Raw genomic sequence first — 26,877 nt, 5'->3', positions numbered from 1 at the left:
ACCCCCTGCTCAAAGCAGGACCAAACCCCAATTTTTGCCCCAGGTCCCTAAATGGATTGAACTCACAACCCTGGGTTTAACAGGCCAATGCTCAAACCACTGAGCTATCCCTCCCCCCCTTCTTGTAAATATTTATTAAAATTTTGTTTGGGAAAGCCATAAAAATGCCATTTGTGGATAAATGGGAGATGTAAATTTGAGCTATTACTAGAACTTAGATCATTATGACAGTTAAGAAAAATGTGTCTGATCAGAATATACAGAAAATCTTTGCTTATCTTTGGGCGGAATTGGTTCATTTTGTTTTAAACTTGCAACAGTGTGGGAATATTCCCATATTGTCTGTAGTTACTCTAACAGTTCTGGTTGTATCATGTATACAAACTTTGTTTCAGACCATGTAATTGTTGCAATAAACACCAAGATACATAGGTACCAAAAATAGGCACCTGCTAGTTTAATAGAATTCTTTGCTCAATTGTGTTTACATTTCAGACCGCAAAGGATTGGTGATTTATAGTAAATTAACTTACTGCATGAAATTTTTTAATTAAAATCCTTGGAGATTTTTTAGCATCATTACGAAGTAGGATATAAGCAGTGTGAAGGGAGTTTTTCATTGAGTCATGGATGTCGAATATAATTTCAAGCAGTTGTCTAATATTTGCTACAATATTCTATAGTTAATGAAAATAATAAAGGGATAATTCATCTTCCATGTTAATGTTGAAAAGGAGAGAAAGCAGATCATTTGTTGACACCTAGGTTCTAATTGAAACCAAGTATACTAGATATATTTTGTAAAAATTGAACCAAATTTGAACCACGTCTGGGATTTCATAGAAACATTCCTATTTGATATATTTTTTCTTCAGCATCCAGATCTTTTTGATTTAGAATGTTTTTCTAATATTGATACTTAATTTCTGTTATTGACAAAGCCTATGTAGCAAGAATCGAACAGGCATGCTGGCAAGATCTTTGAGTAGGTGGGATACGGTTTTGGATTTCGAATTGCATTTTCCATGTCAGGGAGATATTAAAATATGTAAAACATGAAACTGAGGACAGTGGTAGTTTTTGACTGTTCATGTTTTTTCTTCCAAGATTAAAATAAAGCGTAAAAGACTTGGGGAAAACATTTATTTAAGATCAAGTATTTAAACACTTCATTAAAAAGTTAACAAAGTTATTAATAAAAGTATGGGATCAAATTCAGCATACCATTTCCCCATAGGCATAGTCTATCTAATTGGATATGGATTACTGTTTCTAATATGTAAGTCTTGTATTTCTAAAGCACCAAACCAGTGGCATCTCAGCATTCTCCCCTGTTTTATCAGTGTCCCTCCTCCAACTCCGGCATATTTACTAGCACCTTTTAATTTTTTCTAGTCCTTAGACTATTAAGAGAATGTTTCCAGTTTTCTTTAGCCCTAGGCAAGTCATACTGTGGTATAAAAATACAAAAATGCATAGAGATCTTCACAAAATTGTTTAAGGAATTGATTAATTTTTCATTATATCTTTCTTAGGGGCCACATCTAATGTGTAATAAGAGAATTTTCTTAAACATACCCTGTACTTTTAAACTGAAAGGCTAGAGGTTTAAAGAAGTTATCTTTGAATGCATATATTGGAATTACTGTCTAATAATCTCTTCAGGTTAGTGAGAAAAGAGAAGGCTCTAATTTTTAAATTTAGTTTGTATGTTAATTAAAGTATTTGGAGAGTTGATGGGAACATGTACAGTTCTTGAGACTTTTTATTATCAAGCTCAAGTGCTTGTTTTTTACTTCCAGGCTGGCTTCATTTTTAAGGGTGATACTTGAGGGAATTAAGTCGGGGGAGTACTCTTAAATATATCTTGCACAGCACAGTTATTTATGTACAGTGGTGCCTGAATATCCCTTTTGAATCTCAAGTAAATTCTGTAATTTATTCTGAGTTGTGATTAACAGTGTTCATCTCCCAGAAGTGAAGAAGTAGGATCAAGAAAGTAGTGAAAGCATTTTAAATCTGTATTGTGAACAGACAATAGTGAAGATAAATGCTTAGAGAAGGTCCCTGTCAAATATTACAAGACAGCGTTCCTTCAGTATTTACATCAGAGTAGAAATATAGCCAGTTGATTTACAGGGGGCAAGTAATTTATAGCAAAAGGGTCATTATTGGAGTGGAGAGAATCCTACATTCTGTATGTTAGGCCCATTTGATAGAACAAACTGCTAGACATCTTCACTAAATAATCAATTTTGGAAGTCATCTTGTGGTTTTAAGGTTGGGGTGAGGAAAATGAATATAACTATTGTGTGATATTTTTTCCCCCGTCCTCCCACTTTTTTCCCATCTGGACCTGCTCACCTCTTACTTCTGCTGGTTTTGGCCACTGTGTCATCACTGGGAGACATGCTGACCTATTTTCACATGTCAAGAACCTCCTTCCCTATACATGGCATGTCAGTGAGGGTGTTTGGGGCAGACACATTAATTTAATTTGGAGCAACCTAAAAACAATAAGGCAAAGTTTCAGTCATCACTGGAAAAACTGTTTTGTTTGGATTGTTTGTTTCGATATTAAGTATTAGTGGAATGATTTTGTGCTCCATAATCTGACACTTTTTACTGCTCGTGACACAGGTGCAGAATTTTCATTACAGATTGTTTGAAGTAGGTTTATGCTTTTAAAATATTTCAGCTCTTAAACCAGTGTATATTTTTATGGAAGACAGGTGGCATAGTCCTAACACTCCTTATCCATTAAAAATTGGTATATAGTTATCATATCTAATACTTATTTTTTTCACTAGTTATCTTTTCTTTCAAAACACAGCTATTACATTAGTATAATTCTCTGTCTCTGTGGGTATAGATGGTTTAGTGATATATTCCAGTTCCATCATTGTCCGTCCCAAACATTAAAAAAATCATGAAATGTTAAAATTACATTTTGGGTTCTATTTACTTGCATTTTGGTTTTTGAAGCTTTGGGTTTACAGAGTTCATATCTTCATACTTTTTTATAGAATCATGAGGGCTAGCAAAGTTTTTTACATAAAGATTGAGATTCTCACATATTCACCTGACTGCAGCAGCTGAAAAAAATGGATTTAAGGAAAATGTCAGTTATCCTGATATTTGAGATAAAACTGCAAGAGTAGGTAACACTGTATTTCTGCAGACATGATGTCAAGAATCATTGGCTTTGATGTTGTGTTCACATGAGCTTTTTGTCCATATGTAGTGCTAATCACTTTAACTCTTGATACTCATTAACTGCTTGGATTCGGATTGTATTAAGTGATAGTTTGCCAGTGATCTTTTCAGGACAAGCATCAAAGCTAATTAAAATTGCTGTGGCAAGGCATGCAAAAGAAAGTTATAAAAGTAGTAAAAGGAACTTGGGGAAAATATTGTTTGGAAATATATTAGTAATTGTTTTGTATATTGATTTGTAATTGGCTGGTAAAACATGCATTATCTAGTGGGTCTGTGCTTGATAAAGATATTTTGAACACTTGTTTAGATTGTGATTTACTTTTAAAATATGTTTTCCAGTATGATATACAGTACTTAGTATTTGTGGGCTCACAGAACGTGAGCAAGTCCTTTACAGTATCTGATTTCTAGCCTCTTTCATGTCTCTTTTTCCTCTCTCTTTTTACAGGTCTCCTCTATTAAATATTCATAGATTATAGTTCTTTTTTAACCACTTCTTACTAGAGTAAATAATTAGTAAACAGAATTAAAGAACAAAAGTACATTTGATACAGTGTTCAGAATGAACAATTCACTTCTTTCCCTGTGATTATGTTTTAAGCATAAATTAAATGCATTTTCTAAATACCAACAAGGAATGAATGTCAAAAACAGTGATATCTTAGGTTGTTACTTGTTTTTCTTTGAAAACTTGTTTATTACATTTTGGGCAGGGGGAATATATTCACATTTTCTATCTACATGACTGATTGGATGGTGACCCTACGAATCAGGAAAATAAATATCTGTAAAGATCCTCTCCCTTTCAAAAACAAAGATTATATTGTTTCTGTCATAGTTGTAAATATTACAAGTAATAGACTACCAAGAGATCTAGGTAGTGTGAGGCTATATCTTCACAAGAAAAGCTGTGGCTGCACAGCTGTAGCACTTCAGTATAGACACTCACTACAGTAATGGGAGGGGTTTTCCTGTTGCTGTAATTAATCTACTTCCCCAAGAGGTAGCAAAGTGCTATCTACACTGGGGGGTTAGTTTGGCTTAACTACATCTCTCAGGCCTGGTCTACACTGCGGGGGGAGGGGGATGATCTAAGTTACGCAACTTCAGCTACGTTATTCACATAGCTGAAGTCGACGTGCTTAGATCTACTTACCGTGGTGCTTCACTTAGTGCTCGGCGGTCAATTTACCCCTGCTGGATTTATCGCTCTGGAGGTAAAACTGTAGTCATGCCCTCAGGACTGTGGATTTTTCACACCCCTGAGCGACATAACTGGGTTGACCTAACTTTTTAGGGTACACCTGGCCTTAGGCTAGAGTTATTTCTTATACAATAACAATAACTTATACAAGAAGTTATGAGACAAGTTTTCTCTTTTCTGTATGACACTGAAGTTGTATAAAGAAAAGGAGTACTTGTGGCACCTTAGAGACTAACAAATTTATTAGAGCATAAGCTTTCGTGAGCTACAGCTCACTTCATCGGATGCATTTGGTGGAAAAAACAGAGGAGAGATTTATATACACACACACAAAGAACATGAAACAATGGGTTTATCATACACCTGTAAGGAGAGTGATTACGTAAGATAAGCCATCACCAGCAGCGGGGGGGGGGGAGGAGGAAAACCTTTCATGGTGACAAGCAAGGTAGGCTAATTCCAGCAGTTAACAAGAATATCAGAGGAACAGTGGGGGGTGGGGTGGGAGGGAGAAATACCATGGGGAAATAGTTTTACTTTGTGTAATGACTCATCCATTCCCAGTCTCTATTCAAGCCTAAGTTAATTGTGTCCAGTTTGCAAATTAATTCCAATTCAGCAGTCTCTCGTTGGAGTCTATTTTTGAAGCTTTTTTGTTGAAGTATTGCCACTCTTAGGTCTGTGATCGAGTGACCAGAGAGATTGAAGTGTTCTCCAACTGGTTTTTGAATGTTATAATTCTTGACGTCTGATTTGTGTCCATTCGTTCTTTTACGTAGAGACTGTCCAGTTTGGCCAATGTACATGGCAGAGGGGCATTGCTGGCACATGATGGCATATATCACATTGGTAGATGCGCAGGTGAACGAGCCTCTGATAGTGTGGCTGATGTGATCAGCCCCCAACTAAAACCTCTCCAACGCATCATCAAGGATCTACAACCTATCCTGAAGGATGAGCCATCACTCTCACAGATCTTGGGAGACAGACCAGTCCTTGCTTACAGACAGCCCCCCAATCTGAAGCAAATACTCACCAGCAACCACACAACAGAACCACTAACCCAGGAACCTATCCTTGCAACAAAGCCCATTGCCAACTCTGTCCACATATCTATTCAGGGGATACCATCATAGGGCCTAATCACATCAGCCACACTATCAGAGGCTCGTTCACCTGCGCATCTACCAATGTGATATATGCCATCATGTGCCAGCAATGCCCCTCTGCCATGTACATTGGCCAAACTGGACAGTCTCTACGTAAAAGAATGAATGGACACAAATCAGACGTCAAGAATTATAACATTCAAAAACCAGTTGGAGAACACTTCAATCTCTCTGGTCACTCGATCACAGACCTAAGAGTGGCTATACTTCAACAAAAAAGCTTCAGAAACAGACTCCAACGAGAGACTGCTGAATTGGAATTAATTTGCAAACTGGATACAATTAACTTAGGCTTGAATAGAGACTGGGAATGGATGAGTCATTACACAAAGTAAAACTATTTCCCCATGGTATTTCTCCCTCCCACCCCACCCCCCACTGTTCCTCTGATATTCTTGTTAACTGCTGGAATTAGCCTACCTTGCTTGTCACCATGAAAGGTTTTCCTCCTTTCTCCCCCTGCTGCTGGTGATGGCTTATCTTAAGTGATCACTCTCCTTACAGTGTGTATGATAAACCCATTGTTTCATGTTCTCTATGTGTGTGTATATAAATCTCTCCTCTGTTTTTTCCACCAAATGCATCCGATGAAGTGAGCTGTAGATCACGAAAGCTTATGCTCTAATAAATTTGTTAGTCTCTAAGGTGCCACAAGTACTCCTTTTCTTTTTGCGAATACAGACTAACACGGCTGCTATTCTGAAAACTGAAGTTGTATGTGTTTCAAAGTTTTAAGTTTTGTATAGTGTGTCAGAGAGAACTTCTTTAAGCCTCTTTGCTAACCACATTCATGTTACTGTTTCCCTGCCCATCCTCTCCTTCACTCTCCTACTTGTTTGCTTTACCCAATTGTTGCATCTGGTGGTAAACACTTTGAGGCATGGACTGTCTCTAATCATTGGTTTGTACAGTGCCTACCACAAGGTTGTCTCTGTGGGTATCTAGACACTACTATAATGTAAATAATAATAGAAGGCAGGATACATGAGGCAGTCCAGAGGTATGGATGGTTTAGTGATATATTTAAGCAATGTTTTAAAGGGTATTGTATAGGTGGCATTACATGCTATCAAGAATGGGATAGTATCCAAACATAAGCTTTTTGATCAAAAGCTGAATAGCTGACAAACTCATCTTCAACCTCATTTTTATGTAAAAGAAAATTCCCTTCAAAATATAGAAAAGGAAAAATAATAGTTCAAGATTATGTAATTAAAAACAATATCCTAATACATATGCACAAGAGGGCCAAATTGAAGTTGCACAGGCAACCTTTATTCTGGAATTTCCTAACTTTGCCTGCTCGGTCTCTTTCCCCCAAAAACTGGCAGACCCCCTCCCCCCAAACACACACGCCTCTTCAAAAGCACCCACTGGCAAAAACAGAAGTCAGCGCCTGTGCCCAGTACTGCTAGTGGAAGGCTCTTCCAGAATCTTACTACTCTGATGGTGAGAAATCTTCTTTTTACCTTCAATCTAACTTTATTCAGGTCAGTTTGTACCCATTTGTTCTTGTGCTATCATTGTCCTTTCCTTTCACTTAAATAGCTCTTCTCACTCCCTAGTGTTTATCCCTCCGATGTATTTACAGAGAAATATCATATCCCCTTTCAGCCTTCATTTTGGTAGGCTAAAGTAGTCAAGCTCTTTTAATAATCATCCTAGTAGCCCTTCTCTATTTCTGTTCCAATTTGAATTAATCTTTCTTGAACATGGGTGGCCAATATTGAACACAGTATTCCAGATAGGGTCTTACAGTTGCTTGTAAAATTGCATTAATACTTCCCTAATTGCTCTCTAGGACTGGCACATACACAATTGGTCATACCTAGGAGCTGCGAAGGGATGGACCATGCTCTGTTGCTCTGTGAGGAGATGGTATATGCTGAGTGTGGTCAATACTAGGAACTGTGAGAGATTTGAGCATGTTCAGTGAGGACAATTTAGCAATTTTAGGTGCTAAATTCTAAAAAGTCTCTACTGAGCATGTGTGAATTATGATTTTTCAAAGGTTTATAACCTGGACACATTTGGGCAGATTTTCACAGGGACAGCAAAAGGAACTGTCGTGAAACAAAGGCCACACCACTTCCAAATTACAAATCCCTGTTCAAAAGCTTGGGTACTGTAGAGCTACTCAAAGAAAAAGTCTCAAGAGTTTTTTTTAAGTAGTGCAAAACATATTCCCCTCCTCTCCCCCCCCGCCCATCTTGTTGTCAGAAACAGTTGAACGATTTTGGTTGAAATTTTCCAAAGAGAATTCAACCTGAGTCAGATACACAACATGGCCAAAATGGTTGAAATCTCACAAAGTTATAATCAAATCAAAACAGAATCTTATAAAGGGAAATGTTAGGTAACCTTAATAGGAGGTGCTATTAATTTAGCCTATTTAGTGTGTGTGTGTTTGTGTTTATTTACTTTAACCTAAAAGTGGCCTGATGCAGGGTGCTAAATTTATTAACGGGCCCTTTAAAAAAAATTATTTTACGTCATAAACTAACAGATTTATTAGTGAAGTCTCATAAAATTAATATTTTGCCTAAAGAGTACATACTATCATTTTGAGGAGGATATGCTGTATTTTGATATAACAATGTGATTCAATTCCTGCTTTTAATGGCGAAACTCAGCTATATTCTTAACTATGGAACCGTGAATGGCACTCCCACAATATAACATAAAAAGTTAAGGATGGCACAATATTGGCAGCCTTCATTTTGTAGTTGTTATTGCTAATGTAACTGTGTAACAATCTTCTTACAAATCTGTTTATTCTGTATGGGAAAGTTGGAGGGTGTGCCTGCCAGCATATGTTGTGTTAATGCAACAAAATCAGTATAGTAGTAGCGGTATGAATAATTGTGCCTTTCTGGAAAGTTACCATGTATGTATTAGTGTCACAGATGAAGTACTCTTGGCAGTGAAGCCACAGTTGAAAGTTTTCCAAAACACTGCCATCAAAGGCCTTCAGCATGGCCACAACTGACCAAGGTCAGCTGACTGGGGCTTGCAGGGCTCAGGCTGTGGGGCTATAAAATTGCAGTATAGACTTCGGTCTTGGGCTGGAGCCCAGACTTTGAGACACCATGAGGGAGAAGGAGCTCAGAGCCCAGGCTGCAGACTGTGCCTTAACGTCTGCCCACTGCTATTTTTAGCCTCGCAGCCCAAGTCCCGCAAGCCCAAGTCTGCTGACCTGGACTCTGAAATTCCATGGCTTTTTTATCTCAGACATACTCGAAAGCCTAGATTGTGGCATTTAGCAATAGCCTTGTGCTGAGGGCTCCTGCACTGGGACACGCAAAATGTTACAGCCCTTTTTAAAGGAGAAAGCTTGTTATGAGTTGGGTTAAAAACCCATTGAGGCTGGATGTGAACTCACCTTGCAGTTAACATAAATGTAAAGATAAATATTACTTAAGACAAAATGTGTGCGTGAATCTACCCAGGAGTTTTTGGGCTGAGTATTGTTTTGGTAAGTGTGAGCGAGAACACACAAAAATGGACACAGTCAAGAACTCAGAGAGAGAGAAACAAAGGGAGAAAAATACAAGAAAGCCTAGGAGTAGTAGCCTGTGAAGACAGAGTGGCCCTGCAAAAAAGTTAGCGAGTGAGCTTTTGGGTCTGTTGGATAAAATAGCCTGGGGCTGTAAGCTAAGAAATTGCTCCTTTTTGTTCTTGGTTCCTTCTGCATTCATAGACACAGGAAATTATACAGTCTTTGTACATAAATAAAATTGCATCAAAGAAAATGCCAGACTCGATCAATTTCTGCTTCCAACTAGAACATCTCCAGGGCCCCAAAATTTGACTAGCCACTTGGATCAAAAAGAAAACACATGGACGGTCTCTGCATGGACAGTCAGCTCCACTGACTAGTGTGTTGGTGAGTCAGTTCTACTGACTGCTCCTCATCCCTTCGTAGAAGGCCCTGCAGTTCACCTGAGTGAAGGCATTTCCATTCTGTTTATGCAGGCCATCCAAGTGGAAAGGCTCCTTTCCTGCTTTGTGGTTATATAAGTTTTTTGTAGGGTTGTCAAGTGATTTAAAAAAATTAATTGTGATTAATCGCACTGTTAAACAATAATAGAATAATTTATTTAAATAGTTTTGGATATTTTCTACATTTTCAAATATATTGATTTCAGTTACAACACAAAATGCAAAGTGTACAGTGCTCACTTTATATTTATTTTTATTACAAATATTAGCGCTAAAAACAAAAGTAATAGTATTTTTCAGTTCACCTAATACAAGTACTGTAGTACAATCTCTTTATCATGACAGTTGAACTTACAGATAAATGTGGAATTATGTACAAAAAATAACTGCACTCAAAAATGAAATAATGGAAAACTTTAGAGTCTACCAGTCCTCTCAGTCCTACTTCTTGTCCAGCCAATTGCTCAGATGATTCTATGATTTTTCCTCTGCCTTTAAAGTAAACAAATAAACCATTCTTACTGTTTCCTATCCAGAAAATGGATCATATTAAAGAAATCATATAAAGTAATTTGTTCTATTGAGCTGTTTTTTTCCCCTTGATTTGTTTTCACTATAATTTAGTCCATGATGGAACTGAATAATGTTCACTACATCTCTAGAAGTAAAAGGGAAGATTTTTAAATTTTGTAAATGGGAGTTAGATAGCCACTCTCAATGAAAAATAACTCCACTTTGTGCCTCTGAAATCTCACCTTAAGTGATTAACTTTTTATGTTTCTCAAGATTTCTGGTATTTCAACTTACTAAATTACAAATTTATATAAATAATACACACATACCCACAATTTTTGTATATATAATACACACACACACACACACTTTTTTTTAAACAATAAAAGCTTAGATTCTGCAGAAATTGTTGATGTTGGTTATACTTGTCCCAGAAAAGTTACTGCTGCCTGTGGGTGAGTAAAATTTTGCAAGACTATGTATTAGTAATCAGTGCTTTTATCTTTGTTTTGAAGGAACCTGTGCATTGTGGTATTGGTCCTCTCTGCAGTAAGAGAAGGACAGAATGAGTGTGAAGACTGAATTACTTTCTTGAGATGATTTCCCCAAAGTCAAGGTGTCTGTGGGTGCTGGGATAGGACGGCTGGCAGAGGATATCTGAGGAAAGCATGGAGCTGTTGGGGATGGTTGAAGGGGAAGCTTGAGAAGAGGTTTGGCAGGGAAGTTGGGGACAGGGCTGGCACTGACACTCTAATCCTCTGTCCCTGCAACTGCTGTTGTCACTGTTGCTGGCTGCTCCTTCCCCTCTTGGATCTAGTGAGGGGAGGCAAAGTGGCTGTCCACTGAGCCTGTGCCACAGCTAATATCACAGGTGGACTGCAGGAAAGCAATCAGGGCTGCCAAATGTGTGTGTCAGGTGCAATGCATGACACTTGGCAGTCCTGTTCTCCCAAAACAGTTTTAAAGGTTTTGTTTTGTTTACTGGCATACAATATATCTACAAACAATTAAGGAGACTAATTTGTTTTGTTTTAAGAAAAATATCATTTTGCCTGAAGACTTCAAAATTCTTTACAAAGATAAAGAAATATTATCTCATTTTACAGATGAGGAAATTAAAGCCCCAGTCCTCTATACTAAGGCTCCAAACCTTCAGACATCTATGCAAGTACTTAACTTTACTGAATTCAATGTGACTACTCACAGTGGTAAAATTAAGCACATTCATATCTTCTTGCAGGATCTGGGCCTAAGACACACAGAGATTTAGGGTCTTGCCATTGGCTTCACTGTGAGCCAATGTTAGAGCCAGGAATAGAACCTACATTATCTAACTTCTGGCTGTGTGCTTTAGCTGTTATAGTATCAACAGTTCTATAGTATCTTGCCTATTTGTCTTGATATATTAACATTTGTCCTTGTTCAACAGAAAGCATTTTACATTTGTTAATAATGTACATTTACTTAGAATAATGCATCCGATGAAGTGAGCTGTAGCTCACGAAAGCTTATGCGCTAATAAATTTGTTAGTCTCTAAGGTGCCACAAGTACTCCTTTTCTTTTTGCGAATACAGACTAACACGGCTGCTACTCTGAAACCTGTCATTACTTAGAGTTGTTAAAGATCTAAGATGTATTAGAAATAATGCAGAGTCTCTTCTAAGCTTCACAAAACACTTTCTATATTGCAGCTTTCAACCATAATTATCTAGTTATCTTTGTAGGTCATCTCTCCACATTTTTGTTTTAAACTTTGAAGGCACACAGCTGTATTATGGAAGATATTTCTCCAATTTAAACAAATTGTTGTTTACACAAGAAACAAGATAATTCTATGCTCTCTATCAGTGAAATCCAAGTTACATCTATGAATTCTTAAAGTATTTTAAAAATTTCCTCTTTGCAACTTCTGCTTATGTATTTCAACATTCTGAATAATAAGTCTCATTGATATGTGTTTATTACAATTTTCAGAAGAAAAGGGGTCTTGTTTAACTGCATACTAATTCAATTTTGAAAAACATTTTGATGCTATTGAAGTGGAAATGAAAATGCCAATTACTGTGAATGGAAATAACATGTCACAAGCACTGTTTCAGCATGATCTGCAGGTTCCCAAGGAGCACGTTTCCTCTCCATTTGCTTATTCATAGAATCATAGAACTGGAAGGGACCTCAAGTCCAGTTCCCTGAACTCAAGGCAGGACTAAGTATTATCTAGACCATCCCTGACAGGTGTTTGTCCAACCTGCTCTTAAAAATTCCCAATGATGGAGCTTCCACCACCTCCATAAACAATTTATTCCAGTGCTTAACCACTCTGACAGTTGGAAAGATTTTTCTAATGTCCAACCTAAACCGCCCTTGCTGCAGTTTAAGCTCATTGCTTCTTGTCCTGTCCTATCAGAGGTTAAGAAAAATAATTTTTCTTCCTCCTCCTTGTAACACCCTTTTATGTACTTGAAAACTGTTATGTCCCCTCTCAGTCTTCTCTTCTCCAGACTAAGACCTGGAGACCATTGTAGACCCCTCTGTTGTTATTGCTCTGGATTGGAATAATGTTAAAAACACAGGGACTGGAAACGGTTAGATAAAATAATCTATGATGATGATGAAGTAATTGCACTATTCTGAGGGGAAGATGGGGATGGATATTGAGATGCTTGAATTTTGGTTTTGTATATGCAAAAGTGAGGCTTTTGTTCTATTTTGAAGGATGAAAGCAAAGATGCAGAACCTTCTTCAGCCACACAGTTTTCTACATCTTCTTATGCCAAACAGAAATTTTCATTTGAAGCATTAAAAGTATCTCCAAATCCTCAATGACTTGTCCATAAGGAATAAAATATATCTTACATAGTTTTGCCATCCCTCTAGGGTAAGAAAAATCCTGATGTCCAGCTGGCCGGCACAGTAAGTGAAATTTAATTACTTGCAGCCAGCTGTAGAAGCTGCTAGCTTGCATTTAAAAATCCTGGGTATATTGATTGACCAGCATTTTCCATTTGAGGCTGAAAATGAACACTTACTTTTACTCAGTGGTGCTGGAACGCTTTTTGTAGTGGGGGTGCTGAAAGCCAGCAAAAACTATCCCCAAACTTTTTACCTCATGTCTCCACATTCCCCCCAAGCTGAGTCCGGACATGGGACCAGCAGCTGGGACCTCTGTATGCATAGCCAGTCCCAGGGCCAGCAGCTGGGACTCCACCCACAGCCCAGAATGGGCCGGCACTTGGGACTCGGGGTGCGCAGCTGCCATAAAACCTGGGGGTGCTGCAGCACCCCCTGCCTCCCTAATTCCCCCGGCTATGGTTTTACCTTGGTTTCCTTATAATCAACACTTAATAATAGAATAAGTGTTCAGCCCACTGGTTTGCTAAATTCATCATTTGGTTCCACTCATTTGTTTACAGGTGCTGACTTTTTTGTTTTTGCTGGTGGGTGCTCCGCCACCGCTCCACTCCAAGGCCACACTCCCACTTTGCGTCTTCCCCTGAAGCCCAGCCCCTACTCTGCCTCTTCCCACCCCTGCTCCACCACTTCCCCCGAGGTCCCTCTGCCCGCCACTTACTCCTCTCCACCCCTTCCCCTGCGCACTGCTCACTCCTTTCCAAGGCCCCCCACCCGCTGCTCGATCCTCTCCCCTGAAGCTCTCCTGCCCATCCCCTGCTTGCGCCTCTCCATCTCCTGCCCCGAGGCCTCCCTGCCCAACCACTGCTCGCTTCTCTCACCCCCTCCCCCAGCACCTCCTGTTTGCTCCTCTCTGCCCTCTTCCCAGAGGCTCTCACCGCTCACTCCTCTCTGCCCCCTCCCATGAGCATCTCCCACCCATTCCTCTCCGCCCCTCCCCCAAGCACCTGCTGTCTGCTCCTCTCTACTCCCTCCCCAACTCTCCCCCTCCCCACCAGTCATTCCTCTCTGCCCCCTCACTGAGTGTCTCCTGCCTGCAGCTCGCTCCTTTCTGCACCCTCCTGCCTTAAGGGTGAGTGATGGGGGAGGGGTGGAGAGAAGTGAGTGGCAGAGGCCTCAGGGTTTAGCTGATCGCCATATTTGGGGTCGGGAAGGAATTTTCCTCCAGGGCAGATTGGAAGAGGCCCTGGAGGTTTTTCGCCTTCCTCTGTAGCATGGGGCACGGGTCACTTGCTGTAGGATTCTCTGCTCCTTGAAGTCTTTAAACCATGATTTGAGGACTTCAATAGCTCAGACATAGTGAGAGGTTTTTCACAGGAGTGGGTGGGTGAGATTCTGTGGCCTGCGTTGTGCAGGAGGTCGGACTAAATGATCATAATGGTCCCTTCTGACCTTAGTATCTATGAAGCTATGAAGCGGCAGAATGGGGGTGGGAAGAGGCGCAGCATGGGCAGGCTATGGGGGAAGAGGCCGAGTGGGGGCAGGACCTTAGGGCAGAGTGCAGGCGAGGTCACACTTTGTGAGTGCTGAGCACCTGCTATTTTTTTTTCTGTGGGTGCTTGAGCCCTGGAGCACCCACGGTGTTGGTGCCTATGCATTTGTGCCTCAGGAAGAGTATACAAGGTTAATTATGTCATGGAAAGTGAAATGGAATAAGGGGACAAGACAATAACTTGACTAAATTGAACTCAGCAATAAAAATATATCCAAATGCTGCATGCGATATACTCTTAAATATAATGTATATACAACAATTGCTTATTTTACAAATTCCCACAATATTGGCTCTCAAAAAATTGAGACAATATTTATTTTCTTACCATACATTTGTGTTTGAGGTCCAGGTTGCCTTAGGACATTTCACCTTAAAAAACATTTTCCTAAACTGCAACCCATTGTGATTGGTTGGGGATCACTTGCCTGCATGGAAAATTTTTTCTTTTGAGATATTTTTTGTTAATTTCTTTATTGGTCTATACATTTGAATGCTACTCTAATGCTACTCATTAACTTGTGTTGCATGTGTACTGTAACTATATGCAATGAAGGTTAACAGACGAGAATACAGAAAATTTGCTGTCTCAGTACTTTGTTTCTAAAACTGATACCTAACAGGAGAAGATAAAAATACATACCCAGTTAGCCACGGAATGACACATACTCCTTGGTATCAGTTTTATTTACTGACTTTAATGGAAGTTAAAAGCTGGCATAACTTTTATTCCTATTTTAATTATTGCTGAAAAATAATATTGGTAATAAATCTCAATTCTGCATATTAGTAATATTACAAAAATGCAGTATTCATTAATTATATATTGAAATGCAAAAAGAAAAAATGTGTTAAGGCACTAATAAAGTTGTACAGCTAAAAGGCCAGCAAATGCAAAAATTACCATTCCAAAAGGAATATTGACACAGCTTTTTGCATGTTCTGTATGTTGCATGGTATGCTGTGTATGATTTTTTTATTTTGCTACATACACTTATGCATTTGAGTAGTCCCATTTTACTTGGACTATTCTTTGAATTATGAGTTTGGAAGATAAATGTCTTCTCTTTCACTCAATAGACCTGTCCATGTGTCCCTTACCCCTGTTTTGTCTTGTTGCTAGATTTCACTATTTTGTCCCCTGTATCAGAACCTGGCATTTTCTTTATCTCTTAATTAGTTAAAGTAACAGATCTCAGGGTATCCTAGTTAATTCTCTCTCTCTCTGTCTCTCGGGATGCTACTTCATTTAGGTTATGAATAAGACCCTGCTTAACATGCGATATTGCAGAAATTACGGATTCCGCAATTTTTGGCTTCAACCATAGTTATGACAACGGGAGCTCCACCATGCGTGGAGCTGACAGTGGGAGCTCTATCCTGTCAGCCCTGGGCCCCTGCTCTCAGCGCCAGGCAGCCGACAGCTGGAGCCCCTGCTCTCAGCCCCGGGCCCCCACTCTCAATCTCGGGTTGTCAACAACAGAAAATTGTGGAAAAATAATAATGGACTTTCTTACTGCAAATAATAAAGTCCATTATTACTTTTCTGCAATTTTTCATCGCTTGTCTGCAACTCTGCCACATTTTTTTCACAGTCATCCCACAATTCAAGTAGGGCTCTAGTGATGAAGTTATTTTGGGGAAAGAAAACAGGCAGCAGAACAAGGTTTAATCCTTGTTTAGTTATTTGATTTTTAATAGCATTCAGTTAACTGAATAACTAATATGCTTAATTTTGTATTTACCTTTTTAGTAATAGAAATAATTTTATGTGTTTGTATGCCCTTTTTGGACCTACTATGTAATGATCTGTTAATGTCATAGATTTGGAAAAGTGGTAATTCTACATATTTCAGGTCTTATAGATTATACTGAAATGATTGCTTGATTGAACAAGTTAATATATGTACTACTTGACCAAAGCCAAATTTCACTTGTACTTACATAATTTCTACTGGCACGAGTGCAAGAAATTTTATAATGTTCAAACAAATAAATAAAATGTCATTTTCTGAAATGATTACCTAATAAATCAATTTAGATTTTTGTTCTGTGATACAAGATTTTATTTTATATGAAGAAAATTATTCCAACTCATTGCAGGTCTCTGTTCTGATTTGTATAACTGTTGTTGACTTCTTTTTGATTGTGTTGATGTAAGTGAATCTTTTTTGGGTGTTTACTTTAAATTTTTGGCATGTAATGCATTGTGCAAAAATGTAATGAATATATAGTGAGTACTGATGTTAAAAGTTCAATATGCATATTGTACTCCTGTCACAGTGTAATAATCGCCTATGGAAATGATAAGGACCCTTTTTTTAGCTAAGTTTTGAGCCAAATAATAAAGATCAATATATGTTAGAAAGAAGCTATAAAGTCAGATTCTTGTATGTTTTAGGGGTAATCTCTGCCACTTCTCTGGCCATAAATCTTTTCATTTCAAAATAGATAAGAATTTAGGGAGACTGACATATCCTTCAAGTATCCATATGGCGCTGATAACCTTTCAGCTCCAGGCAGCTTTTATTTTGACTACTTTTAATCACCATGTTTTCTGAATATCACAATTTAGTATGGAAAGTTTTGTGCTATTTCCTGTTTACTAGCTTTACACAAATCATTATTGCAATATAACAATATGAATTTTTTAAAAGGTTAATTACTGGATCTGGGATTTTCAAAAGGGCCCGAGTGAGTTAGGCCCCCAACTCCGATTGAATTTTGATGGGGTCTGGGCACCTAATTTGCTTAGGATCCTTTAGAAGTTCTTCCCTGAAGGATGAACTGTAATCAACTAAAGAAAATTCAGAGTTTAGACTACCAATCTGTACTTCACTCACTCATTGCATTTGCCATAATCTATGTCAGTATAAGCAGTTGCCTAAGATACTACTTAATTTTTTCAGTAAAGACACAAAAGACCCCATTCCATGAGGTGCTGACCACCTTTAACTTCTTGGTTTTTTTAAAGATTGTTTTTAAGTGTGTTTGACTATATAATTATGGCCATCATCCTTTTATTATTGGATACTATTATCAAGTTCGCTACTCCTGCAGTATTGCTAAATAAACATAGCCACATTTCTATCGGTTACAATAATTCTTGCCACAGCTGACTCTTAGCGTTACTTCAGATTTCTACATCAAACCACAGAATATAGAAAGGCTGGTTACTGTAGTTTAGGGGTTCCTAACACGGTGCCCGTGGGTGCCATGGCGCCCGCCGGGGCATTTTTGTGCGCCCGCAGGACACCCCGCCGCCTAAATCTGCCGAGAAGGGAATATGCTATTCTCACAAGAAAGGTTGGGGACCACTGCTGTAGTTAGTTTTCAAATTTTAGAAACACCAAGGGTCGAATTCAGACATGGTGGAAGTGGGTGCAACACCTTTTGTATCAGTAGTGCAAGCGGTATATACTGTAATGTATTTCAAACGAGTTAATTTTCTATTTTAGAAAAACACATTTAGTGAACTAGTGTAGTCTTGGTTGTTACAAATGTGCAGTGAAATGTGTACCCTTTTTTAGAAGGGTAAATGATCAAGTGCACCTTTTACCATAGAATATATGCCCTTAAAAACAGCTTACTAAACTGTTTTGACATGTGGGTTGCATCATGATTACAGATGGAGGCTCTGGGCTGCAACTGTTCCAAATCAGCTCCTCTCACTTGTCAACCCATCATGCTCCCTGAAGCCAGTTGCTGATGAATCCACTTGCCTAGCCAGCGTTGCTCCTCTGCCATTTTCCATATTCCTTTGTTTCCTGTTCTGGTAGGCATATCTCCTGCCTTTATCTTTGTTAATTCATGATAACAATAGGAGCAAAAGGAAGTAGCTGATAGCATGCTTTTTCTGTTATGCTGTGGTTTAGCTGTTGGCAAAAGGGTCACATATAAACTTCAGTTGCAGACTTACAGACTGTGGAGGCCTGCATACAGTGTCCAGGTTGCACTTCTGTGTCCCCAGTTCTAAATTTAATTTTAAAAATATGAGAACAGCAAGAAACTTAAAAAATTAATTATTTTAACATCCCTTGCAACAGCAAAGAAATTGAAATTCTGTTGTTTAATTTCAACACTTTCCAGTTCAGTATTTAAAAAGTAACTCATGTAAATCTCCTTTAAGCTTTACATGTATGTATCTAATCAGTGTATGTGTTCGAGAACATTTACAGTAACCAGTTACAAGTATATCACATACATTTTTGAGACATGGACAATGTCCACATAAACGTTGCCAGCTTTGCAGTTTGAATATGAACACCACCTTTTATTTTGCTGAGTTTTGTAAGCTTGCTTAGTGGAGAACTTTACCTTTAGGACTCATTTTGAGGCTTTAAAAGTACATCAGCATTATTAGTATTTTAAGCTAACTGCATGCATTGGTTACTCAAATCATAAAGTTTCACGGTTATGTTTTAAAAGATTGCAATCAAATAGATTTAAAGTTTGTCAAAGCTTTTCTGATGGACTGCAATTTGGTTTCAGACTAGCATTAAGTGGTTTTATTGCTTGCTTTCTTGGGAAATAATTATACTTTTATATGCTGAGTTGATGATAATACACAAAGCAATATTAACTCAAAATACAGATGTTGCATATTTTTTCTGAAAGGTTAAAGCTCAGTGCTTGACTTTTCCCACAATACTTCAGTCTACAAGGACATACGATGCGTGTCTCAAGAAGGGCAGCTATGAGGTTGCGTGACAGAAGTCTTCAGAATTAAAAACATGTGGGCTGGAAAGTGGCTGTAAATAGAGGCTTTGGGCTGCAACTCCCAGCTGCTTGTCAATGCATTATAATTGTTCAGATCATTGATGATACATATGTCTATTATATCTCAACCTGCCAATCTTTATATTGCTCTTGATATGAAAAACTCTATTTCTGCTGTTTATTGGATCTCTTTATATTTTTGGTCCATATTAATTTATGGCAACTGCTAATGCTTCGTTGCTACAAAATCATTCCAGTAAGTTGTGAGGAGATGCACGTGTGCATTCAGCATTTACTGGGGAGAAAGGAGTATATTTTTGCTCCTAAATGAGAAGTTTATTTCAACACATATTGAAAACTATAGTCCTTCCTCACAAAGATGCATGTAGAATGCGGTCTTCGCCGGCTTTGTTCATTTGTTTTTTAAATATATGTATTTTTAATATTTATATACATTTTCTAGCAATGTTTTCAACCCCTGGTTGCAGACTATGTCTAATGTGGGTCCATGAAATGTTGTCATTACCATAAAACATGGGTTTTGAACCTGTGGTCTGTGGACACCTGGGGGTCTGCAGACAATGTCTAAGATTTCCAAAGGGGTCCACAACTTCATTTGAAATGTTTTAGGATCCACAAATAAAAAAAAAGTTGAAAACCAATGTCCTAAACACTCAAAAATCAGAAGGCAAATAAAAATAATGCAAAATTTATTATTTAAAAAACTCTTGATTTTTAAGACAATGTCATGATTTTTGCAACCTGACTCATGATTTTTAATTGCTTAGGGTGGACAGTACTGCTAACCATCTAGAACATGGCTGACATATTGAACTGAACTAATTCTGAGCTGTCAACCTCTGAAAATCAGGCCCTTTTAGGGTGTTTCAATTTGGGCACCCAGAACTACACCAAAATCATGAAAGAACTCCTCATTGTCTTAGTAATTAACATAACGTTTGTTTAGATCATCAGATGTACCAAATTTATTTTCAAAAAGAAAAGGAGTACTTGTGGCACCTTAGAGACTAACAAATTTATTAGAGCATAAGCTTTCGTGAGCTACAGCTCACTTCATCGGATGCATGAATGAATCGGATGCATCCGATGAAGTGAGCTGTAGCTCACGAAAGCTTATGCGCTAATAAATTTGTTAGTCTCTAAGGTGCCACAAGTACTCCTTTTCTTTTTGCGAATACAGACTAACACGGCTGCTATTCTGAAACCAAATTTATTTTGTATTCACTATGTTATTCTTTCATAGCCAGAACTGAATTTTATTTGTTTTTAAAGTTTTATTTCTTTGCTTCCTTTTACATTAGGAATATCAGATTTTAACTACTGTATTTTGGTTGAATGGCTCTAAGGAAGACTAGAGATCAGCAAAGGGAGGGACAAGAGTGTTGGAATCATTAACAGAGAACTTTTCTTGCATGTGTGTTAACAAAAACAAACAAAACCAAGAATTTTGAATAGTCTGATTAAAAATCCCTGATCCTGACACCCAGTGGTCATTTTCAGTCTCTTATGATATCCTAATCCCAGGAGTTCTCAAATAGTCCAAGGAGTCCTCCAGCAAACAAAGTGGACAAAGCCTGATAGTCATAAAGTAAAAACAAATTGGAAAAAATCCTCTAAAAGAACAAAAAACCCACAAATATTATACATTGCAAAGAAGCAAAAACCTGCAAAACTACACTTTTTTGTCCTTGACAGGTAAGATTTAAAGTTTACCCAGGGGGAGATGAAAGAGCCTCCATTTTTGGACCTATCATTTACACCTTTCTGACTTGAGATATTCCCAGGGTTCCAGGTGGTCCTGTTGGCTAAGATTATTTGGGTCAGATCCTCATCTGGTGTTAATTGTCATAATATATTAGCTGATGATCGGCTAGTATTCACCCTTATTAGCTTGACTTTTGAAACGAGAGCATCATCCAGAGAATGAACAATTATGTTTATGTTTCAGATCAGGAGCTAGTCAGAATGGATCTATCAACAGGAGAAAGTTGTCAGACTATTAAGTACTCACTAGATGCTCTAATGGCAGACGGACATAGTGCCAAGCTATGAATAATGTCCTCTGGGTAGGAAAAGTATGGGAAGAAATAAGATCCAATGTTGCTGCTTATTATTAACTCATGTTTGGCTTTCCCCTTCCTACATCACTGCCAACTGAGACTGCTCTTTTAAATGAATAACATCAGTGAAAGTAGAAGAGACCATTTGGGTCATTGCTCTTAGAAACTCTGTTGCTGCAAGATTTTTCAGAGCTAGACCCTTAAGTGAAAGTAGGTTTTGCAAGGTATGCAGTCTAGACAGAGGTTTGTCCTGGAGTTCAGTGTTGGTTCCATCTGTAATTTTTAGAAGAATGTGAAAACTGCATTCTCAGGCTCTTGGAAAATGTGATTCCTCTTGTGTGAGAGGAGCAAGCATGCCAGTTAACTTAGTAACTAATAATCTTTCATTTCATTTCATTTCAAAGTTAATGATGTGTGCAATTCTTCTCTCAGGCTGCTTTAATATTTGGGCAAGATGTTCTGGTCTTTTTTATTCATAGGGTACAGGACTAGGAGACTTAGGTTCTATTTCTGGCTCTGCTACTGACTTGGGTAAGTCTCTTAAGCCAACATTTTCAAACCTGGGTGCCTAACAATAGACACCTATATAAGCAGGCTGATATTCAAAGGTGCCAAGCACCCATAGTTCCCATTTATTTCAATGGGAGCTGGGGAAGATCAGAACTTCCAAAAATCATCCTTTTTGTTGTTGTTGTAGTAGGTGGTACTAAGAGTTAATGACCCAGGATGGTAGTTCTGTATTTGTTTGAGAGAACCTTCAATGGTAAGTTATTTTTACGAAGAGTTTTGAAAGATATTTTAGAGTTTATATCTCAGCTATGTACATATTTACTTTTATAGCATGTCACTTGTTGACAACACAAACCATTACATGTAAAGAAGAGGAAGAACCTATATATTTTTGAGAAGCTGATAAAATTGCTAAGTAGTGCACTAAAAGGAACACGTTAAAGACACTAGGAATGGATTGAGGATGCAAAAAGCCTAACCTCTTTGTGCACCTTTCCATCACAATCACAATCCTTATGTTCAGATGAGTGTAAGTACGGAGGACTGCATAGAGCTAGCACTGCTAGGAGCATTATCTATCCCAGAACGGACAGGGAGGATGTAGGGCAGCAGGATGGATTTGATTTAAATCACTAGTCAGGAAGACTTGATTTAATCATGGATTTCAATACATACATAAAAGTGTATTTTTGTTGGTTGTTATAACCTTAATACATTGTGACGGGTTCAGTCACAGAGATCCCCTTGGGACTGTCACCTGATGGCTAAAACTACCTCTGAGCCCATTTCCTTTGCAGCTTGGGACTCCAGAACCCTGTCTTGTTGAGCCAGACACGCTAGCCTGCTGCAACACAGACCCAGGGTCCGAACCATCCCCCCCCAAAGCTGCAGATTTAACTGAAAACAGCTCAGCAAGTACTCCTTTCTCCAGCACCCAGACACCCAGTTTCCAATGGGATCCAAACCCCAAATAAATCTGTTTTACTCTGTATAAAGCTTATAAAGGGTAAACTCATAAATTGTCTGCCCTCTATAACACTGATTGAGAGATATGCACAGCGGTTTGCTCTTCCAGGTATTAATCACTTACTCTGGCTTGATTAATAAACAAAAGTGATTTTATTAAGTATAAAAAGTAGGATTTAAGTGGTTTCAAGTAATAACAGACAGAACAATGTAAGATACCAAACAAAATAAAACAAAACTCGCAAGTTTAAGCCTAATATGTTAAGAAACTGAATACAGGTAAATCTCACTCTCTGAGATGTTCCAATAAGCTTCTTTCACAGACTAGACTCCTTCCTAGTCTGGACCCAGTCCTTTCCCCTGCTACAGACCTTGTTAGTTCCAGCTCAGGTGGTAACTCAGGGATTTCTCATGACTGGTCGCCCCTTTGTTCTATTCCACCCCCTTTTATAGCTTTGGGACAAGGTGGGAATCCTTTGTCTTTCTCTGTGTTCCCACCCCTCCTTCTAAATGGAAAAACATCAGGTTTAAGATGGATTCCAGTATCATGTGACATGGTCACATGTCCTGCGAGACCCCTAGCCTCCATTCTTCCAAGGCTGGCCAGCAAGTACCCTGGAAGGTTTGCAAGTAAATAGCCATTTACAGGTCATTGATTCTGACGCACCCTTAATGGCTTCCACTTAACATGTTTACATCAGTAATACAAGTTTATATCTTATTCTCCTAATTCCAGACATAGAAATAATACATGCAAACATATGGGATGAACACACTCAGTAGATCATAAGCTTTGTAATGATACCTTACAAAAGACCCTTTGCATAAAGCATATCCTAGTTACATCATATTCACACTTATAAACATATTTTTATAAAGCCTATGGAGTGCGATGTCACATACGTATTCTTCACAACTCAGCGATAGATGTAGGTTTCATTTTTAGAAGGTACACACTATATATTTTTAAAGTGATTTATTTTGAAAACTTTTCAGATTAGTATTACAGCTATATAGAAAATGAATGATTTTTTGGTTATTTCACAGGTAATTGAGGCAGGTATTTATGAAGTCATTTGGAGGTGAACTATCTCCAATTCAACAGGTTAATAATGAATATGTAGAAGATTTTCTTGCCAACTGTATTTGGAGGAGAACATCACCAGACAGACATTTACATTTTTTTATTTAACTAAAACTGCAATGTTATGTAGTCTGGATTTCTTACTTCAACAGCAAACATATAATATATTAACAAAACAAGCATATGAATCTTTGAATTTAGTTAAACATTCAGGGTTTTTTTTAAAATCAGGTTTGTTTTTGTTAAAATTGTTTTTAACTAAAACAGTTAAATGAAATATTTTTTTTTAAAAAACAATAATTAAATTGACTTTGTCAGCCAGGTCCACATGAGAAACTTGAAATATTGCAGCTAACTCAGTTGTCTTCACCTTCATTTTCCTGTTTGTTCATAATCTGGAAAAGAAAAACAAGCTTTCCTGCTTTTTCAGGTTCCAAACAATTTCTCAATTTGGAATGAATTAGTCCAAAGGAAGAAAATATTCTTTCTACACTGACTGAAGAAGCTACTGCTGTTAAAAGTGAGATTATCACTTGGATTATCACAGTCTCTGAATCCAAGTTCTTAAGTGACTTCCACCAGTTCACTTGTGTGACTTTCTATAAACCATCATCAGCAAACATATATTTCTTGAATGGTTCACCCTTAGCTCTGAACTTTATTATAGTTGCCATTATGGAGGGATGATTGCTGGATGTCCATGTCATAGCCAACTCCTCTTCTTCAGCAGTTAAGGTTTGACCCTGGTACCGAGTATTGAGAATATTTGCAAGAAAATAAGCTGGAGATGGTGCTTGTCCCATTCTTTTTTTTAATGCTTGTAATTTAACTCTGTCATTGCATATTTCTCTTTTTAAGATCTCACTCAGTTCCTTCCACATTTCAACAGCGTCAGCAATAAAACAGCTATTTCCGTGCATTTTGTTCAAGGCTACAGAAATAGGCTTCAGGGTACTCAGCATGAGTTCAACATTTCTCATAAGCCCAATGTTGAGAACTTTGGTTGTGACAGTGCCATCTATTTTTTCACAATTTTGTTCACAACATATCATCAAATTAGGCCAGTTCTTGATATAGTGCTCAAAACAGTCCACTACTGAGTTCCATCACACGTCTTGTGGGAGAGTTAGCTTGGTTCCTCCCACTTTTTTCAGAGCAGCTACTGCTGAGTGGTTGTTACGGAAGTATTTTCCAATTTCAAAACATTAGCCTTTATTTGAAGTCTTTGGCTGGGAGGTGCATCAAATGAGCAAGGCAGCCGTATGTTATTAGCTTGGGACTCTCTTCTAAACAATTTCTTCTCATCTTAGATACATTTGCAGCATTGTCTGTGACCAAGATGGGTACTAAAGATTTGAATTTTTTTTTCACAGTTTGTTATAGCTTTTACTGCTATTTCTTGTAAGTATTCTGCTGTGTGTGTATTTCCTGATGAATCAATTGTTTCTGTAAGGAAGACATTCCCTTCTTCTGTTGTTACACAAGCACATACAACAGGATCCCTGTGGACATTGCTCCACTCATCAAGACTCAGGTTAACAATTTCATGCACTAGACCTTTCGCACTCTGCTCAATTTCTCTTTCATACATTTTATCCAGCAATTTGCCCGCGACATGTGCTCTGCTGGGTGGACTGACCCACTAGGCAATTTTTTCATCAATTACCTCTTTTTGTAACCTGCTGGTTCTTATCACAAAGTTATCTATGGTTGTTTCTGGGTGATGGAGATTTTTTTTTCTTTTTGCTACAGGTGATATACTGTGGCAATGTGACATACGTGATGTGACTGAAACACTGTCATTGGCAGATAACTCTGAAACTATAGAAAATGACGATGACCTTGAAAGTGGATAGTCTTCAGAATCCTGTATGTTGAGGATGGATTCTCCTAAACAAAATAAGTCAATACTGTTATTTAATTATTATTACTGTACTTCTCATTTAGTATTACTCATTGCATTCATTGACACTCAGTACTACTTTAAAGGTGAAATTGTAAAAGGAAGATCTGCCTATTTCAGCTATTTATTTTTTATCACAACTGCATCTAAAATGATAATACCATACAGTAACAGCTATATTTTTTGCTCAAACATGAGAATTCAAGAATAGTCCAGAAGGAAGACAAGCAGTCCTTAAGAAAGAAATATGAAATAAAAAAGTTTACCAACCTGAAGATCCTGCGTGTTCAGACATTTCCTTTCATCATCTTCAAAGCAGCTTACTCCTGAGAAGGAACAGTTCTCATGATGTTGTTTCATTCGGCCAAACAGGCCTTGCATTTCTTTGTTGCACTGTTCGCATTTTGCATGCATACCTGTCATATCCACAGGTAGGGAAACTTCATTAAAATATTCCCAAACTGGGTCTCTTTTATGGCCTGCTGCCATTATAGGTTTTCCCTTCAAGTGAGAGAATGGTATGGTAGATCTCAAATCAATGAAGGCTACACTCAGAAAGACCTCAAGACTTCTGGAATATGCTGCTCAAACAGTTTCACTTTTGTTTCTACTGCCTGTCCCTCCCTTCTCAGATATATCTCCAGACGTCTTCTACTTGTCCAGATCTATTCCACCCCCAGCAATCTTCTATTCATTGAACTTTTTGAAACTTTGCACTTTTAGAGAGTGGTAAGGGATTGACTCTGTGTACACAAATTTGCAGAGGGACAGTAGGGTTGAGGTCTGTTTATTTCTCACCTTTATACATTATTTAAAAACATTGTTGCTGTTAACAAGCATGTTATTTCTGGAGACATAAATCCACAGTTTGAGAATTGCAAAACTCATTTACAAAACTTTTCTTAAACATTACATGAATATATTCTCATACTATAGAATTAGAATTTATAATCCCTATTCCATGATGAGATATCTTTGAGCAATAATGTATCTTAATTAAAACTATCTTGAGATAGGTTTTTCCCCTAAAAAAAAAAAAAAAAAAAGAATTTTGTTAAAAAAAAAAAAAAAGATTTAAATTAAAAAAAATCTGATTTTTAAATTATTTTTAAATCATTGATTTTTATCCACCCTAGTATTAATCTGAAGTAGTATTTTATTTGT

The 26,877-nt window shown here is 37.9% G+C and overlaps 1 protein-coding gene across 4 annotated transcripts in view; it reads left to right on the top strand.

The window, feature by feature from the left end:
- PLCL2 (phospholipase C like 2) overlaps window positions 1-26,877 on the top strand; it is a 175,773-nt gene that overhangs the window by 79,640 nt on the left and 69,256 nt on the right. The window contains exon 2 of one of the 4 annotated variants that reach the window (XM_038392115.2): window positions 18,079-18,225. The exons of the other annotated variants lie outside the window; for them this stretch is intronic. The gene's annotated coding sequence lies outside the window, so the exon portion shown is untranslated. The remainder of the gene's footprint in view (window positions 1-18,078; window positions 18,226-26,877) is intronic. 4 annotated transcript variants of the gene reach the window in all.

Source organism: Dermochelys coriacea, chromosome 2, assembly GCF_009764565.3.
Source record: "Dermochelys coriacea isolate rDerCor1 chromosome 2, rDerCor1.pri.v4, whole genome shotgun sequence".
NCBI lineage: Eukaryota > Metazoa > Chordata > Testudines > Dermochelyidae > Dermochelys > Dermochelys coriacea.
The sequence above is the reverse complement of the archived record's forward strand: the minus strand, read 5'-3'. Positions and strand labels throughout refer to the sequence as shown.